The sequence below is a fragment of the Geotrypetes seraphini genome, chromosome 2 (assembly GCF_902459505.1).
Source record: "Geotrypetes seraphini chromosome 2, aGeoSer1.1, whole genome shotgun sequence".
NCBI lineage: Eukaryota > Metazoa > Chordata > Amphibia > Gymnophiona > Dermophiidae > Geotrypetes > Geotrypetes seraphini.
The window spans coordinates 502202354-502218771 of record NC_047085.1 but is presented as its reverse complement, the minus strand read 5'-3'; the positions used below and the strand labels follow the sequence as shown (position 1 = coordinate 502218771).

General features: G+C 47.8%; 1 pseudogene; it reads left to right on the top strand.

The window, feature by feature from the left end:
• LOC117354953 overlaps positions 1 to 16418 on the top strand; it is a 329542-nt pseudogene that overhangs the window by 303939 nt on the left and 9185 nt on the right.

Sequence of the window (16418 nt, the reverse complement as noted above, 5' to 3'; positions counted from 1 at the left end):
TTTGGAGATTTACAATATTCTGTAGAGAGAAATGTTGAGACGATTATCTGGTCACCTGTGATAGGACTAAAATATAATATGGGCCTAGACAGCAGCAGAATTAACGGCAGCATGGCATACTCTGAACAGCCAAAATGATGGCGTCATCCAGTTTTGAATATCAGACACCTAAGAACATAAGACTAGCCTTACTGGGTCAGACCAATGGTCCATCAAGCCCCGTAGCCCGTTCTTGATGGCCAATCCAGGTCACTAGTACCTGACCAAAACTCAAAGAGTAGCAACATTCCATGCAGAATCTCAAAGAATAGCAAGATTCCGGAACCCCAAATAGTATCAAGATTCCATGTTACCGATCCAGAGTAAGGAGTGGCTTCCCCCATATCTCTCTCAATAACAGACTATGGACTTTTCCTCCAGGAACTTATCCAAATCTTTCTTAAAAACCATTCAGTCTGCATATTCACAGCATCCAGTGTTTCCTTCTCTCCCACAGAATTCCCATGTGTCTATCTGACTTATTCTGTCTGTTTTCTTGTATACCACCAAGAACTTTGGATAGTGCAGTATAGAAATGAATAAATAATCGGACCCTTCCCCTGGAATTGGCTGGTGTTGAACCAGGTCTTTCCTTCTGTGAGGAATAGTGGATTTGGCCTAAAACTCCAAATATGACTCTTAATTAGCACTCCAAGCTCTCTGAGGAAGAGGACCACCTTGAGCACAGCCGAGGTTCAGGAGATTTTACAAAGGCATCTTCTGCTTTCACTGTAGGCAAACAGATAACTTAGCTACAAAGCATATTTCATAGAAAGAGAATAAATTTTCCACCACTGTCACTCAGACTGGCATTGGCATGAAGCAAAATAGATTCCTATCTAACCCCAGAATCAAGAATAAATATAAGAGAATCACAGTTTTCCCCATTCTTTTGTAGATAGCTCTTATGGAGGTAAGTAGGCAGGAGTTGCTCATGTCTCAGTTAAGGTCTCTACCTGCTTATACATTTTAAACATTTGTAAAGCAAGTTTTTCACTGGCATCTAAAAATCACATACAAAGGGGCCATTTGAAGCTCTAATGGCATGTCACGCTGTTTCTGCTGTACACTGACTTGGGTGAATCTCTTCATAAAGGCAGTTAATTCGTCCCAATAAATAAATAAATACAATCCATCATAGCTGATTTTTCTTTGAATAAAAGGGAAGTATAACTGAGTTTTCATGTTTATTCCTAGAAACAGGCTTTGTGAGGATAAGTCCTGATCTGTTATCGTGGATTAAACAAGATGGTGAGCCAAATATCCAGGACCCCCAGGAATCAGGAGAGAGAGAAGTTAGACATTCATACACGGGTGAGTAACAAATACTCTACAGAATAATATGGGCTATTTTAATAATAACTACTATTGAGGCTCAAGGGTCTCTCGTACGAAGAGAGACTGAACAAATTGCAGCTCTACACTCTCGAGGAACGTAGGGAGAGGTGAGACATGATCGAAACATTTAAGTACCTCACGGGACATGTCGAAGTGGAAGATGATATTTTCTTTCTCAAGGGACCCTCGGCCACAAGAGGGCACCCGCTCAAACTCAGGGGCAGAAAATTTCATGGCGACACCAGAAAGTATTTCTTCACAGAGAGAGTGGTTGATCATTGGAACAAGCTTCCAGTGCAGGTGATAGAGGCAGACAGCGTGCCAGACTTTAAGAATAAATGGGATACCCATGTGGGATCCCTACGAGGGTCAAGATAAGGAAATTGGGTCATTAGGGCATAGACAGGGGGTGGGTAAGCAGAGTGGGCAGACTTGATGGGCTGTAGCCCTTTTCTGCCGTCATCTTCTATGTTTCATCTTCTACTCTACAGTATAAGGAGGTCTTAGAGTACAGCAGAGTAAAACCAATCGGATCATGTAAGCCCGTATTACAAAAAACTACACTGACTGCCGATGGAAGCAAGGGTCATTTTCAAGTTTGCCTGCCTCTGCTTCAAACCATAACTGGTTCATCCCCACCTGTCGCACCATTTTGAATTTCCAGGCACCACTTGCACACGTAGTGCCTATCTGTTTGCTTTCCCATCCTTGAAGGGCTGTATATACAAGAGATTCCTTGATAGATCATTATCATTCTAAGCAGGCAAATGGAATAAATGTCTAACCAACAGTAAAGAATTGTTCAAACCTACTAAAAACGTTAACAGATACAACACGAATCCTGAAAAAGGACAATGAGTGCACCCCCATCTGCCCAAACCCTAGCCAACTTTTTAAAAAATAAAATCACAGACCTAAGAGCAACCCTACACCCCCCCCCCCCACAATAAACACAATTCACTACCTCGAACACCATGACCAAGACTCCAGAGCAGACTTGATCTGGGACCACTTCGAGTTCCCAGACTGGCACCAGTTCCTAAAATTATTCAACAAATACACCAAATCAAACTGTCTACTTGATACATGTCCCCCCAAAATCATGACAGTTGCCCCACTAGATTTCAAAAAGGAACTATTCACATGGCTAACAACTGCCCTTATAAACAGAACATTAAACAGGAACATGGGACACATATTGATCACTCCTATCCCCAAAGACCTGAATACCTCTACAGCGCTGACATCCAACTACAGACCCATAGCAAGTATTCCTCTTTTCACAAAGATACAGGAAGGCTTGGTCAACCTACAACTAGTAAACTACCTAGACAAATTTAACATCCTTAGTGAACACCAATCAGGATTCAGAAAAGGATACAACACAGAAACTGTCATAGCCTCCATACTAAACCACCTTTATAATCTTTTTAGCAAAGGTAAAAGCGCACTGATCCTACAACTAGACCTCAGCAGTGCGTTCGACCTGGTAGACCATGAGATCATGCTCCTGTGCCTTGATGCAATGGGAATTTCGAGAAAGGTAAAGAAATGGTTCCAAGAATTCCTAACAAACAGATCCTACCGAGTAACCAGCAATGAACATCACTCCAATCCATGGAATAACCCATTATCCCAGGACAAGCAGGCATGATATTCTCACATGTGGGTGACGTCATCTACGGAGCATCGATGCGGACAGCATTTCAAGCAAACTTGATTGAAGATTCAAGCTTGCTGTGCTGCATCACGCATGTGTGCCTCCTGCTCCACTAGAGGTCGCATCCCCTCCTCGTGGTCTCCAGTTCGTTTTTTTCCACTGTGCTAAGAAGACACGTTTTTTCTTAGCTCTGCCCCAGTGCCTTCTTTGCACCGCAATTTGTTGTTTTTTCTTCGTTAAAAGTCGCTGTGCGTATAAAATTTTTTCTTCTTCCTGCTCTTCGCGCTTTTTTCTCGCGATCCGGGGGCTCCCGGGTCATCGCGGCCGCGTGGGCTTGATTGGCCACGGTCGCCTGGACTTCCTATGTCACGGCCCGTTTCGGGCTTTAAAAAGTGCACCGGGTGCGAGCGTCTTCTATCACTCACAGATCCGCATCTCTGGTGCATCCTCTGCCTGGGGGCCGATCATCCAACAGAAACTTGCCCCCGGTGCGCAACCTTCCAGCACCGGGCGCTCCGCTGATGAAGGGCCCGCATGGCGGACCTATTTGCTGCCGATCAACCCTCGACCTCGGCCTCGAGATTGGCCCTGGTTTCGGCCCTGGCCTCGATCTCGGCCTCGAGTACCTCGGCCCCGCCTCGGGACTCAACCTCGAAGACCCCGAGCTCTCAGAAGTCTTCGGCTTCGGGTAAGTCCCCTCTTCCTTCCTCAGGTTCCATACCTCCAAAGAAGCCAACCTCGGGGACAATGGCCGGACAAGGTGGGAGTTCCTTGCCCACGGCCCCGGCAAAACCCCCGAAGACCTCGGGACGTGCCTCCACCACTCGGGAATGCTCTGAATCGAGATCGCCCCCGGTGGAGTGCACCGCGGACTCGGACATGCCATCGATGCTGTCCGTGCCGGTATTCCAGGAGCTACTCCGAGCAATGATCACAACGGAACTCTCCGCTGCCATGGCTCACCTTCAATCGACCTCGACCTCGCGTGCGCCGGACCAGCCTGAGCAACGCGTCGAGACCCCTCGAGGCAAATCACGCCGTTTTCGCCGCCTCTCTTCTTCCTCGGATTCCTCTCCGAGGCACTCGAGGCACGCGTCCCCGGTGGAGCACCACGGGGCGAAACAAAAATCGAAGCCCCTCTCTAAAAAGGCCCGGAGTTCGCCTCCGGTTTGAGGCCGCTCCCCCTCGACCCGATCGGGGGGACCGCTACGGGTTACCGAGCTGTCTCTCACTAACCCACAGCTCCTACTGACTCCCCCTCGGACCGGGGCTCCAGTCCGAGGCTCCAGGCTTTCGCCGAGGGAGTCCGGGGAGGGGTCCCCGACCCGACATCGGTCGGTACCCCGTACCCCGGCGGCGTCCCCGAGGGGCTTCTCAAGGCGACGCAGGTCCTCGACCTGGGAGCGTTTCCATTGCGTGTCCCCGGCGTCGGATCGAGGGTCTGAGCGAGAACCTCACTATTTGAGGGAGGCTTCCTCCCCGCCCCGAGAGTCCCTCCGGCTACCGCTGAACCCGGTACTCCGGCAGACTCTCATAAGGAACCTCGAGACTCCCTACATGGTGATGGCGGTCCCATCTAAAATGGAGTCTAAGTACCGAACGGTGCCTTGCCCGGGGTTTGAGCAACCACAGTTGTCCCACCAATCCTTACTGGTGGAGTCTTCTCTGAAGAAAGCTCACCCATCTAGAGTGTCTGCGGCGGTTCCTCCTGGACGCGAAGGCCGGACACTAGACAAATTCGGACGCCGTTTGTATCAGAACTCTATGATGGCCTCTAGGGTCCTGAACTACACTTTCACGTTTTCCTCCTACCTGAAACACCTCATTGGGCTGCTGGCTTCCTTCTCGGGGGACCTACCGGCCCCTCGTCAGGCGGCGTTTGGCCTCCTCCTCGAGGATTTTTCCAACCTCCGACTGCACTTGTTCCATGCCGCTTACGATGGCTTTGAACTGTCTTCCAGGGTCGCAGCCTTCGCTGTGGCCATGCGCCGACTGGCGTGGCTAGGGCTCGTCGACATGGACCCTAGCCTGCAAGATCGGTTAGCTAACCTCCCTTGCGTCGGGAAGGAACTGTTTGACGACACCATCGAGGCAGCTACGAAACGGTTGTCGGAACACGAACGTTCCTTCGCATCCCTTGTCCGGCAAAAACCTAAACCGCAAGCCTCTCGCCCCTTCAGGGGATTGCCTCGCCGCTACCCCCAGAAGTCTACTCCGGCCTTTTCCAGACCGCCGCCGCGACGCCCCCAGGCTCACTCTAGGGCTCCACCAAAATCACAGCCCACTGCGCCTGCGAAGCCGTCTCCGTCCTTTTGACGGGATGAGCGGACGGGGGCGGGCCCCCTCTGCACCTCCAACTGGCCTCCTTCCCATCGGGGGCCGCCTACAAGCCTACTACCCTCGCTGGGAAGCCATGACGTCGGACTCATGGGTCCTTGGCGTGATCTCATCAGGGTACTCGCTCAAATTTCGGGAGGTACCCCCCGACAGCCCACCGAGGGCATGTCCTCCAAACCGAGCGCAGTTGCCCCTCCTCCTCTCCAAGGCACAGGACCTCCTTCGCCTGCGGGCGGTGGAACCGGTTCCCCAAAATCAAAGGGGCCAAGGGTTTTACTCCCGATACTTCCTGGTACCGAAGAAGACGGGAGACCTGCGCCCGATCCTGGACTTGAGGCGCCTGAACAAATTTCTGACGAGGGAAAGGTTTCGGATGCTTTCCCTTCCGATTCTTTACCCCCTGATCGACGAGGGCGATTGGCTCTGCTCCCTCGATCTGAAGGAGGCCTACACCCATGTTCCGGTGCACCCTGCTTGTCGCAGATTCCTCCGCTTTCAGGTGGGGGACCTCCACCTGCAATACCGGGTCCTCCCCTTCGGCCTGTCCTCGTCCCCCCGAGTCTTCACGAAGTGCCTCGTAGTGGTCGCGGCTGCCTTGTGCTCCCAGGGTCTGCAAGTATTCCCATACCTGGACGATTGGCTGATCAAAGCCCCGACCAGGGAGGGGGTTATCTCAGCGACCCGACAGACTATTACTTCGCTTCAGTGTCTGGGGTTCGAGATAAACTTTCCAAAATCCCAGCTGTGCCCCTCTCAGTCCTTACAATTCATCGGGGCCGTGCTGGACACGGTCCGTCTTCGTTCCTTCCTCCCCCCTCAGCGGCGGGAGGCGTTGGTAAATCTGAGCCGACAAGTATCGAGATCGACCTCGGTCTCGGCACGACAGATGATGACGCTCCTCGGCCATATGGCCTCCACAGTCCATGTTATCCCGCTTGCTCGCCTTCATCTGCGGTTACCACAGTGGACTTTGGCATCACAATGGCGTCAGGATCGGGACCCGATCAACCGCCATGTGACAGTGACTCCTTCCTTGCAAAGATCACTCCGTTGGTGGACCGACTCTTCGAATCTTTCCGAGGGTTTGCTCTTTCTCGCCCCTCCACACCACAAGGTCCTAACCACGGACTCGTCAGAGTACGCTTGGGGGGCTCATGTAGACGGTCTACACACTCAAGGTCTGTGGACCACAGAGGACCGTCGCTGCCACATCAACGTGCTGGAGCTTCGGGCCATCTACCTCGCCGCGGTGGCCTTTCAGCATCTGCTTCACGACCGGGTGGTTCTCGTCCGCACAGACAACCAGGTGGCGATGTACTACGTAAACAAGCAAGGAGGGACGGGGTCTTGGCCCCTCTGCCAGGAGGCCTTACGGCTCTGGGAGTGGGTGGTCTCCCAAAACATCTCCCTTCGAGCAGTTTACATCCAAGGGGAACAAAACTGCCTGGCGGACAGGCTCAGCCGCCTCCTCCAGCCACATGAGTGGTCCCTGCATTCTCAGGTGCTGCGACAGGTGTTCGACACGTGGGGGACCCCCCAGATAGATCTGTTCGCCTCCCCCGACAATCAAAAACTGCCTCTCTTCTGTTCAAGGATATACTCCCCGGACTGTCTCGAGGCCGATGCCTTCCTCCTAGATTGGGAGGGAAAGTTCCTCTATGCGTTCCCGCCGTTTCCTCTGATTCTGAGGACGCTGGTCCATCTAAAATCTCTGAGGGCCACTCTGATCTTGATCGCTCCTCGATGGCCCCGCCAGCCTTGGTTTTCCCTACTACTTCAACTCAGTGTCAGGGAACCTCTGCTTCTACCTGTCTTTCCCTCTCTGCTATCTCAGAGTCGGGGTTCACTGTTACATCCCAATCTTCAGTCTCTTCATCTGACTGCTTGGTTTCTTTCCCCTTGACTTCCTTCCCTGTATCTCAGTCGGTCAGGGAAGTGTTGGAGGCTTCTCGGAAAGTCTCGACTAGACTCTGCTATTCTCAGAAGTGGACCAGATTCTCGTCCTGGTGCTCCTCTCACCGCCAGGACCCGGTGTCGGTCCCTGTGCCTTTGGTTCTGGAGTATCTGCTCCATTTATCTCACTCTGGCCTGAAGACCAATTCCATTCGAGTCCATCTCAGCGCCATTGCTGCCTTTCATCAGCCCATGGAAGGGAAGGCTCTTTCACTCCATCCCTTGGTTTCCCATTTCATGAAGGGGCTTTTGAATGTTCATCCTCCCCTCAAACCGCCTCCGGTGGTTTGGGATCTCAATGTGGTTCTAGCTCAACTGATGAAACCTCCATTTGAGCCTATGGATAAATGTCATCTTAAGTTCCTCACTTGGAAAGTGATCTTCCTACTCGCTCTCACTTCTGCTCGGAGGGTTAGCGAACTGCAGGCCTTGGTGGCGGACCCACCTTTCACGGTATTCCACCATGACAAGGTGGTCCTCCGCACTCACCCTAAGTTTTTGCCTAAGGTGATATCTGATTTTCATCTCAACCAGTCCATTGTTCTGCCTGTGTTCTTTCCCAAGCCCCACTCTCACCCTGGAGAGGTGGCGCTCCACACTCTTGACTGCAAGAGGGCGTTGGCTTTTTACCTTCAACGCACTCAGTCTCATCGGACAGTTCCACAAATGTTTTTGTCCTTTGACCCTAATAGGTTGGGACGCCCAGTTTCCAAGCGCACCTTGTCCAACTGGTTGGCTGCTTGCATTTCTTTCTGCTACACTCATGCTGGTCTCGCGCTGCATGGTCGAGTTACGGGACATAAAGTCCGAGCGATGGCAGCTTCGGTAGCTTTCCTCAGGTCTACGCCTATTGAGGATATCTGCAAGGCTGCCACGTGGTCTTCGGTTCATACTTTCACCTCTCACTACTGCCTGGACACTGTCCAGAAGCGATGGCCGGTTCGGCCAATCGGTATTACGTAATCTGTTTTCTTAAATTGCCAACTTCCCTCCGTCCCTTTTTCATTAGCTTGGAGGTCACCCAAATGTGAGAATATCATGCCTGCTTGTCCTGGGATAAAGCACAGTTACTTACCGTAACAGGTGTTATCCAGGGACAGCAGGCATATATTCTCACAACCCGCCCACCTCCCCGGGGTTGGCTTCTTTGCTGGATATGTGAACTGGAGACCACGAGGAGGGGATGCGCCCTCTAGTGGAGCAGGAAGGCACACATGCGTGGTGCAGCACAGCAAGCTTGAATCTTCAATCAAGTTTGCTTGAAATGCTGTCCGCATCGGGGCTCTGTAGATGACGTCACCCACATGTGAGAATATCTGCCTGCTATCCCTGGATAACACCTGTTACGGTAAGTAACTGTGCTTTAGGCGTGCCCCAAGGCTCCCCCCTACCGTCCACTCTGTTCAACATCTACGTCGCATCCTTAGGTCACCTCCTACAAAAACTAAACTTAAAGCACTACATATACGCAGATGACAGATCCATCCTAATCCCTCTAACCGACATCACAAATGAAATTACCGACAACCTCTTAAACACAATGACAGAAATCGAAAAATGGACCACCACCTTCAAACTGAAACTAAACACAGCGAAAACAAAAGTCTTTTTAGCAAGCCAACAATGACAAAATTACGAGAACATCGCTAAAAATCAACAACCACGAATACCCAATATCCAATACCATCAAAATACTGGGTATCACTCTAGATCAGTGGTTCCCAAACCCTGTCCTGGGGGACCCCCAGCCAGTCGGGTTTTCAAGATATCCCTAATGAATATGCATGAGAGAGATTTGCATATAATGGAAGTGACAGGTATGCAAATCTCTCTCATGCATATTCATTAGGGATATCTTGAAAACCCGACTGGCTGGGGGTCCCCCAGGACAGGGTTTGGGAACCACTGATCTAGAGTGATACCCAGTATTTTGATGGTATTGGATATTGGGTATTCGTGGTTGTTGATTTTTAGCGATGTTCTCGTAATTTTGTCATTGTTGGCTTGCTAAAAAGACTTTTGTTTTCGCTGTGTTTAGTTTCAGTTTGAAGGTGGTGGTCCATTTTTCGATTTCTGTCATTGTGTTTAAGAGGTTGTCGGTAATTTCATTTGTGATGTCGGTTAGAGGGATTAGGATGGATCTGTCATCTGCGTATATGTAGTGCTTTAAGTTTAGTTTTTGTAGATACTCTAGATGCTCTAGATACACATCTAACCATGGCTGACCACACAAACTTACTGGTGAAAAAATGTTTTCATACACTGTGGAAGCTAAGGACTATAAAAAAAATACTTCAACCCAACATCCTTCAGGTTGCTGGTGCAATCGCTGATCCTATCCCTCCTTGACTACTGTAACGTCATCTACCTGGGTATCCCACCAAAAAACAGTAAAAAAAAAATTGAGATTAGTACAAAACACCGCTGTTCGCTTAATCTTCGGACTGAGAAAAAAAGACCACATCAGCCCCTACTACAAAAAACGACACTGGTTACCAATAGAAGTGCGAATACTATTCAAATCTGCATGTATCTGTTTCAAACAAGTCTGGGGCCTAGCACCTTCCTACCTGCAAACTCACTTCGTTCAGCACAACCCCACACGAACAACCAGAAACAGAAACATCTTTGCCTACCCAAAGATCTCAGGCTGCAGATACAAATCCTTCCTGGATAGAACCTTCATGTTCCAAGCGAATAGACAAGTCTGGTTGCGAAACTGCATAAATGAACCCAAACTGACTTACAATGCATTCCGAAAAGCAATAAAAACCGCCCTATTCGACAAATTCATTGACTAAAACTGACCACCCTTAAACTAAAACAAACCCCTCGTAAACGCTATTCAATCTCTCAGGAAGCTCCAATTTCATGTATTCTTTACCCATGGAACTTAAATTAGTATGTAACTTGTCTATGTTAACTTTTCTAATTTAGGCTTCTTATCATTCGCTGACTGTCCAGCCTTCTTTCAATGTGAACCGCCTAGAAGTCGCCTGACTATGGCGGTATAGAAAAATAAAGTTATTATTATTATTTCAAATGCACCCTCCTACCAAACCTTCAGGAAATCAATTAAAACCTCTCTCTCTTTGATAAATTTCTCTGACTCTTTGAAATGCTTCCGGATAAATCCTGACTACTCTTAGCATGCTAATGTAATTTGAAAGTCTTTTTTTGTAACATCGCTGACTGTGTACAGTCTCTTCCTCTGTAAACTGCTCTGAACTGCTTGTGGTATTGCGGTATACAAAAATATAGTTATTATTATTATTTATCTGTATGGAGAGCAGTATATAAGTCCTCCCAAGTGGATGATATCATCTGATGGAGTCCAGCATTGGAATAAGTTTACAAAGCTACAGAAGTTTGTAGATCTTTGGTGGGCTGCAGACCTTGAATATCTATTTCTTCCCATTCTGTATCTTCACGGTTGAGCATCTCAGTCCTGTCTCCTGCTTAATAGAGAAAGCAGCTCCCAGGGAAGGTGAGTGGGGCTTGTGAGAAATTATATCCTGCTGAACAGGCAGAATACATGTTCCAGTGCAATAGGTGATTCTAGACCAGGGGTAGGCAATTCCGGTCCTCAAGAAACCTAGCCAGGTCAGGTTTTCAGGATATCCACAATGAATATGTATGAGATGGATTTGCATGCACTGCCTCCTTGAGATGCAAATCTATCTCATGCATATGTATTGTGGATATCCTGAAAACCTGACCTGGCTCTGGCTCTCAAGGACCGGAATTGCCTACCCCTGGTCTAGACCCAGTGTTTCTCAACTCGGTCCTGGAGTACCCATTTGCCACTCAGGTTTTCAGGATATCCATAATGAATATGCATGAAATAAATTTGCATATAATGGAGGCAGTATATGTAAATCAAGTTTATGCATATTCATTATGGATATCCTGAAAACCTGACTGGCAAAGGGGTACTCCAGGACCGAGTTGAGAAAAACTGTGCGTGCCATATGCAGAAGGAATCCACTTTGGATATTTTTCTGTGACTCTGCTCTACTTCACTGTGCTCTCTAGCTCCACCTCTAGGTTTTCCCTTATGCACGCGTGCCTGCAAGAGTGCGCTTGTTTTGCTCTCTCCTTTTATTATTTAATTTGGTGTTTTTTTCATCCCTTTTTCAGGATTTCTGCTCCTGTTAAGTGGGAATCCTTAGCTACGGGAATTCTGCTTTTCAGCTATTATCGTGTGGAGGGACCCAGGGTTCAGCGTCGTCTCCTCTGTTATTTAACCTATTCCTAAGCCCTCTGGCTCTTCTCGCCCAAGAACACGGGATTTCAGCGTACTTCTTTGTGGTTAAAATTCAGTTAGTATCCAGCATGACGTCATCATTTAATCTTGGTTTATGGAGCGTTGCTGATTGGCTTGGGAGTCACCGTCTGAAACTGAACCCTACAAAATCAAAAGCTGTTTGGATATCTGATCAATTATGTTTCTCTGATGCTGCACCTCAGTTATTGCAACATACTCTGACCATAAAGATTTTAGGAATTATGTTGGATCCTAAATTAGCTTTCTTTGGCGCTAAAAACTTCTATTGCAGTTTTGTAAAAGGGGACCATAGTGAAAAATATAGACAGCAGATATAAATTCAGACACATTTTGATCACTAAATTTAAAAATAAAATCATTTTTCCTACCTTGTCTGGTGATTTCATGAGTCTCTGGTTGCACTTTCTTCTTCTGACTGTGCATCCAATCTTTCTTCCCTTCTTTCAGCCTGTATGCTTCCTCTCCTCCTGACCTCATTCCCTCCCCACCAACTTTTTCTTCCTCTCTCCCTGCCCTCTCTTTCTTTCTCTCTTCATGCCCCCTTTCTTTTGTTCTGTTTCTCTTCTTTCCTTCTGTCTCCCTGCTTGCCCTCTTTTTTCTTTCCCTGCCCTCCCCCAAGCCACTGCCACTGCTGCTGCCATCGGATAACAGGCCCCAAAGCCGCCGCCCCAAGCTCTCCCTGCTTCGGGCCGACCAGCCTTCCTCTCCCCGACGTCAATTCTGCTGTCTCCGACGGCAGAATTGACATCGGGGAGAGGAAGGCTGATCGGCCCAAGATCGACCTATTGGGAGAAATGCTGCCGGGTCCTGCCTTCGCGGAAACAGAAAGTAGGCAAGACCCGGCAGCAACAAGAGCAAATGGTAAGCTTCACTGACCTGTCTCCCGCCTTAGCCCGCGAACGCATGCTTCGGGGCTCTAACTTGTGCATGCTGGCTTCCCTTCTCTTCCCTCCCACCCCCCGGACATAACTTCCAGTTTCGGAGGGAAGAGAAGGGATGCCGGCACGCACATGTTAGAGCCCCGAAGCATAAGTTCTCTAAGCCGATTTTTTTTTTTAATGTTGAGCAGCGGTGGCAGCAGCAGAATTCAGTAGCGGATGATAGCTGGGCGGTCATCTAAATTACCCGTCCGGACTGCCCGGCTAAAAGGCCCTAGGGAGAACACTGGTCACATGCATTACTTTACATTTATCCATGTTGAATCTTATTTGCCATGTCGATACCCATTCCTCAAGCCTGGTTATGTCACGTAGATCTTCGCAATCCCCCTGCCTCTTTACTACTCTGAATAACTTCGTGTCATCCGCAAATTTAATCACCTCGCTCGTCGTATCTATGTCCAGATCGTTTATAAAGATGTTGAAGAGTATGGGTCCAAGCCCCGAGCCCTGCGGCACCTCACTGGTGATGCTCTTCCAGTCTGAGTATTGCCCATTCACCCCCACTCTCTGTTTCCTATGGTCCAGCAATCCACGTGAATATTTCTCCCTTGATTCCATGCCTCGCAATTTTCCGAAGTAGTCGTTCATGCGGAACCTTGTCGAACGCCTTCTGAAAGTCCAGATATACAATGTCAACCGGGGCACCCTTATCTATCTGCCTCTTTACTCCCTCGAAGAAGTGCAGCAAGTTCGTCAAACAAGATCTGCCTTTACTGAAATCGTGCTGGCTGGTCCTCATCAGACCGTGTCTGTCAAGGTGATCAATGATGCGGTCCTTTATCAGCGCCTCTACCATCTTTCCCAGTACCGAGGTCAGACTCACTGGTCTGTAGTTTCCCGGATCTCCCCTCGAACCTTTTTTGAAGATCAGCGTAACATTCGCCACCTTCCAGTCCTCCGGAATCTTTCCCGTTTTGATCGACAAATTGGCTATTAGTTGAAGTAGTTCAGCTATGGTCCCTTTCAGTTCCTTGATGACCCTCGGATGGATGCCATCCGGTCCCGGGGATTTATCGCTCTTAAGCCTATCAATCTGCCTATATACCTCTTCTAGGCTGACCGTCAACCCTGTCAGTTCCCGTTTTCGCTTCCAGCATATAACCTGATGGGTTCCGGTATGCTGTGTATATCCTGGTTTGGTTGACAGCTGCTGTTCTAGAGTGAGTGGGTGGGATGGGATTGCTGATTGTACTGATTTGTTGGTCTATGTTTAAATTCAATAAAAATGATTACACATAAAAAAGGACCACTTTATGTGCAGAATTTGGATTTTTTTACACAAAATTTTGAAATATTTTACGCAGAATTCTGTCAGGAGTAATCAGTAGTTCAGAGATATTTTGGGGCATTATGGCCTATGCCAAGTCTTCATTATACGTTATTCATGGTCTTGTCTTGATTATTGAAGCTCCTTCTTTGTTGAGCTATCCAAATATACTGTTAACTTCAGCCAAGACATTGAAAATGCAGCTATTAAGATTTTTGTAGGGACTGGGAGACTTTGCCATGCTTTTCCACTCCTGAAGGAAGCCAGTTGGTTACTATATTTTTATCAAGCCAAATTTAAAATGTTGGTTCTGACACACAGAACCTTTTACTGAGGTTTCTTAAGTAACTTATTGATCCCATTGGACTTGCTTTTAAAACGAAAAGTTAATGTATTTAGATCTTAGGCAGTTCTAGAATTGTCCGTGAGAAAGAACATGCGATCAGAGGTAGCTGTAGTTGTGGGTGGGGGGTTCCTATTTTGATGTCTTTGTGGGCTGTATTTGCTGCTGCTATACCTTTTTTAATTTAATATTCTTTTTATTGAAACCAATGAGAAGTACAAACATCCGTACAAGAACAATAATTTTGCAATAATGGACCATGCCCACCATGGTCCCAAGCATCAACCCCTGTATTACAACACCTCCTCTCGGTCCCAAACACCCTCCCTTCCCAACCCTTTGCCCTCCCTGTCCCGAAACAGAAAAAAAAATAGTAACCCATAGACTAAACTCAAAAACCCTAATTACAAGTTATTCAAGATCTATGACTGCGACCTCTCGGAGCCAGAATATTCATAAGGAGTCAACACTTGAAGGAAAGCCTTACGCCTTTTCTGGGAGCCAGAAGCCGCTCTCCTCCCGTCTCAGCATGGCATGGAGCTTGTTTCTCCAACGCCACACGAAAGGAGCAGCTCAGACAACCAATGATTCAAAATACATTTCTTCCCCACGACGTAACACTTGCTCAAAAACAATTTTTCCAGAGCTGGTGTATGCAAAAGAGAGAAATGGCAGAATAACATACTAGGCGCAGAGATAGAAATGGCCGTATTTAAGGTTTTTCCCAAGAAGCAAGCTGCATCTCTCCAAAACCTTGAATAGTTGAACACATCCACAGACTATGCACATAACAGTTCACTGCAGAATGGCATTTTATACAAAGTTTTGTGTCGACACTTCCCATGTAATAGACTTGGTTTTTAGGGACATAAGCCAACAACATAGTACGATAATGACATTCTTGCAATTCTGTCCTACCCACCACAGCTGGTATATACCCTGTTACACCTTTCTTCAATTGTTATTTTTCCCTTTGGGTTTATTGCTAATTGGAAAATTAATTTCATAACCTAATTTAAAAAAAAAAAGAGAGATTGCATCAGTTGGCCACCTGGGAGGCGTGAGATGCCGGAGGGTCTCAGAAGCGAAAGATGCTGTTTTTGAATATCTGGGATCCATATCTGCAGTCCTTGCATCCGAAGGGACGCAGTGAGGTTTTAAGATGGGTGTTCTAATCTGGGTGCTCAGTTTGTAGGGCTGAGAGAGCAATGATGAGTGATGGTGGGGCGGGGTGGAGAGTACCATGGGGGGAGGGAAGATGGGGAGGGGGGTTTTGGGGAGGGGAGGAGGGGGGTGTTGGAAGGTTCTGGCAATTCGTTCCGGGTATGATCTTCGGGGCTCATCAGAGTCCAGGGCCTTGGAGTGCCTTTCCACCACCTCCGGTCTCGCTTGCTCTGCGTAGATTAGAAGGGGGGGGGAGTTTTGTTGCTGTTACTCTTTTTCTGTACATATTTGTTATATTCATGTCTAAGATGCATCATTGGGGTGCCCTGATATTGCATTTGCTGTTGTTTGCATCAATAAAAATTGTTTGAACCTAAAAACAAAGAGAGAGTGAGGCTTGAAGACTTATCGCAGAATTTTCTTAACATGAGAAATCCCATGTAGTTGTGTGAGCCCAGAAAACTTTGTTTCTCGATCGTTAGTAGCGCTCCATAGTTACTAATGCACGATTACCGTCTTTTCTTTCTATCCAGCAGATACTGAGGCAATGAAGGAGACGAAGAGGGAGGAGAATCAAGAAAAATGGCTTCTTGAAATTGAACCTATCCCAAGACAATCGGGAAATGTCAGTGAGAATATTTCCCAGAGGAATGAGAGTCGAAACGCAAGGAATTATCAACAGGAATCTGAGAAGAAGCAGAGAGACCCTGCAAGAGACTCCTTGGATGCAGTCACTGAGTGTGCAAAAAGTGACAGGGAACTCACAAACATCCCTGAGCTCCAGAGACATCTGAGAGAAGAGAGACCCTTACAAAATAAAAACAGCAACCAAATGTCTTTTAAACTCCTCCAGGGAGAGAGGAAAGGGAAGAAATCCATTCTACATGACACCTGTGGAAAAAGCCTTGGTAAGATATATCATTTATTATTGCCCAAGAGAATCCACCCCAGGGTGAGACCCTTTGTGTGTTGTTAGTGTAGAAAAGGTTTCAAACGAAAGGTGAACCTTAAATACAGCAGAGAACGCATGCTGAAGTGAAATCTTTTACATGTAGTGACTATATCAAAGCATTAATTCCTTAGCTTCG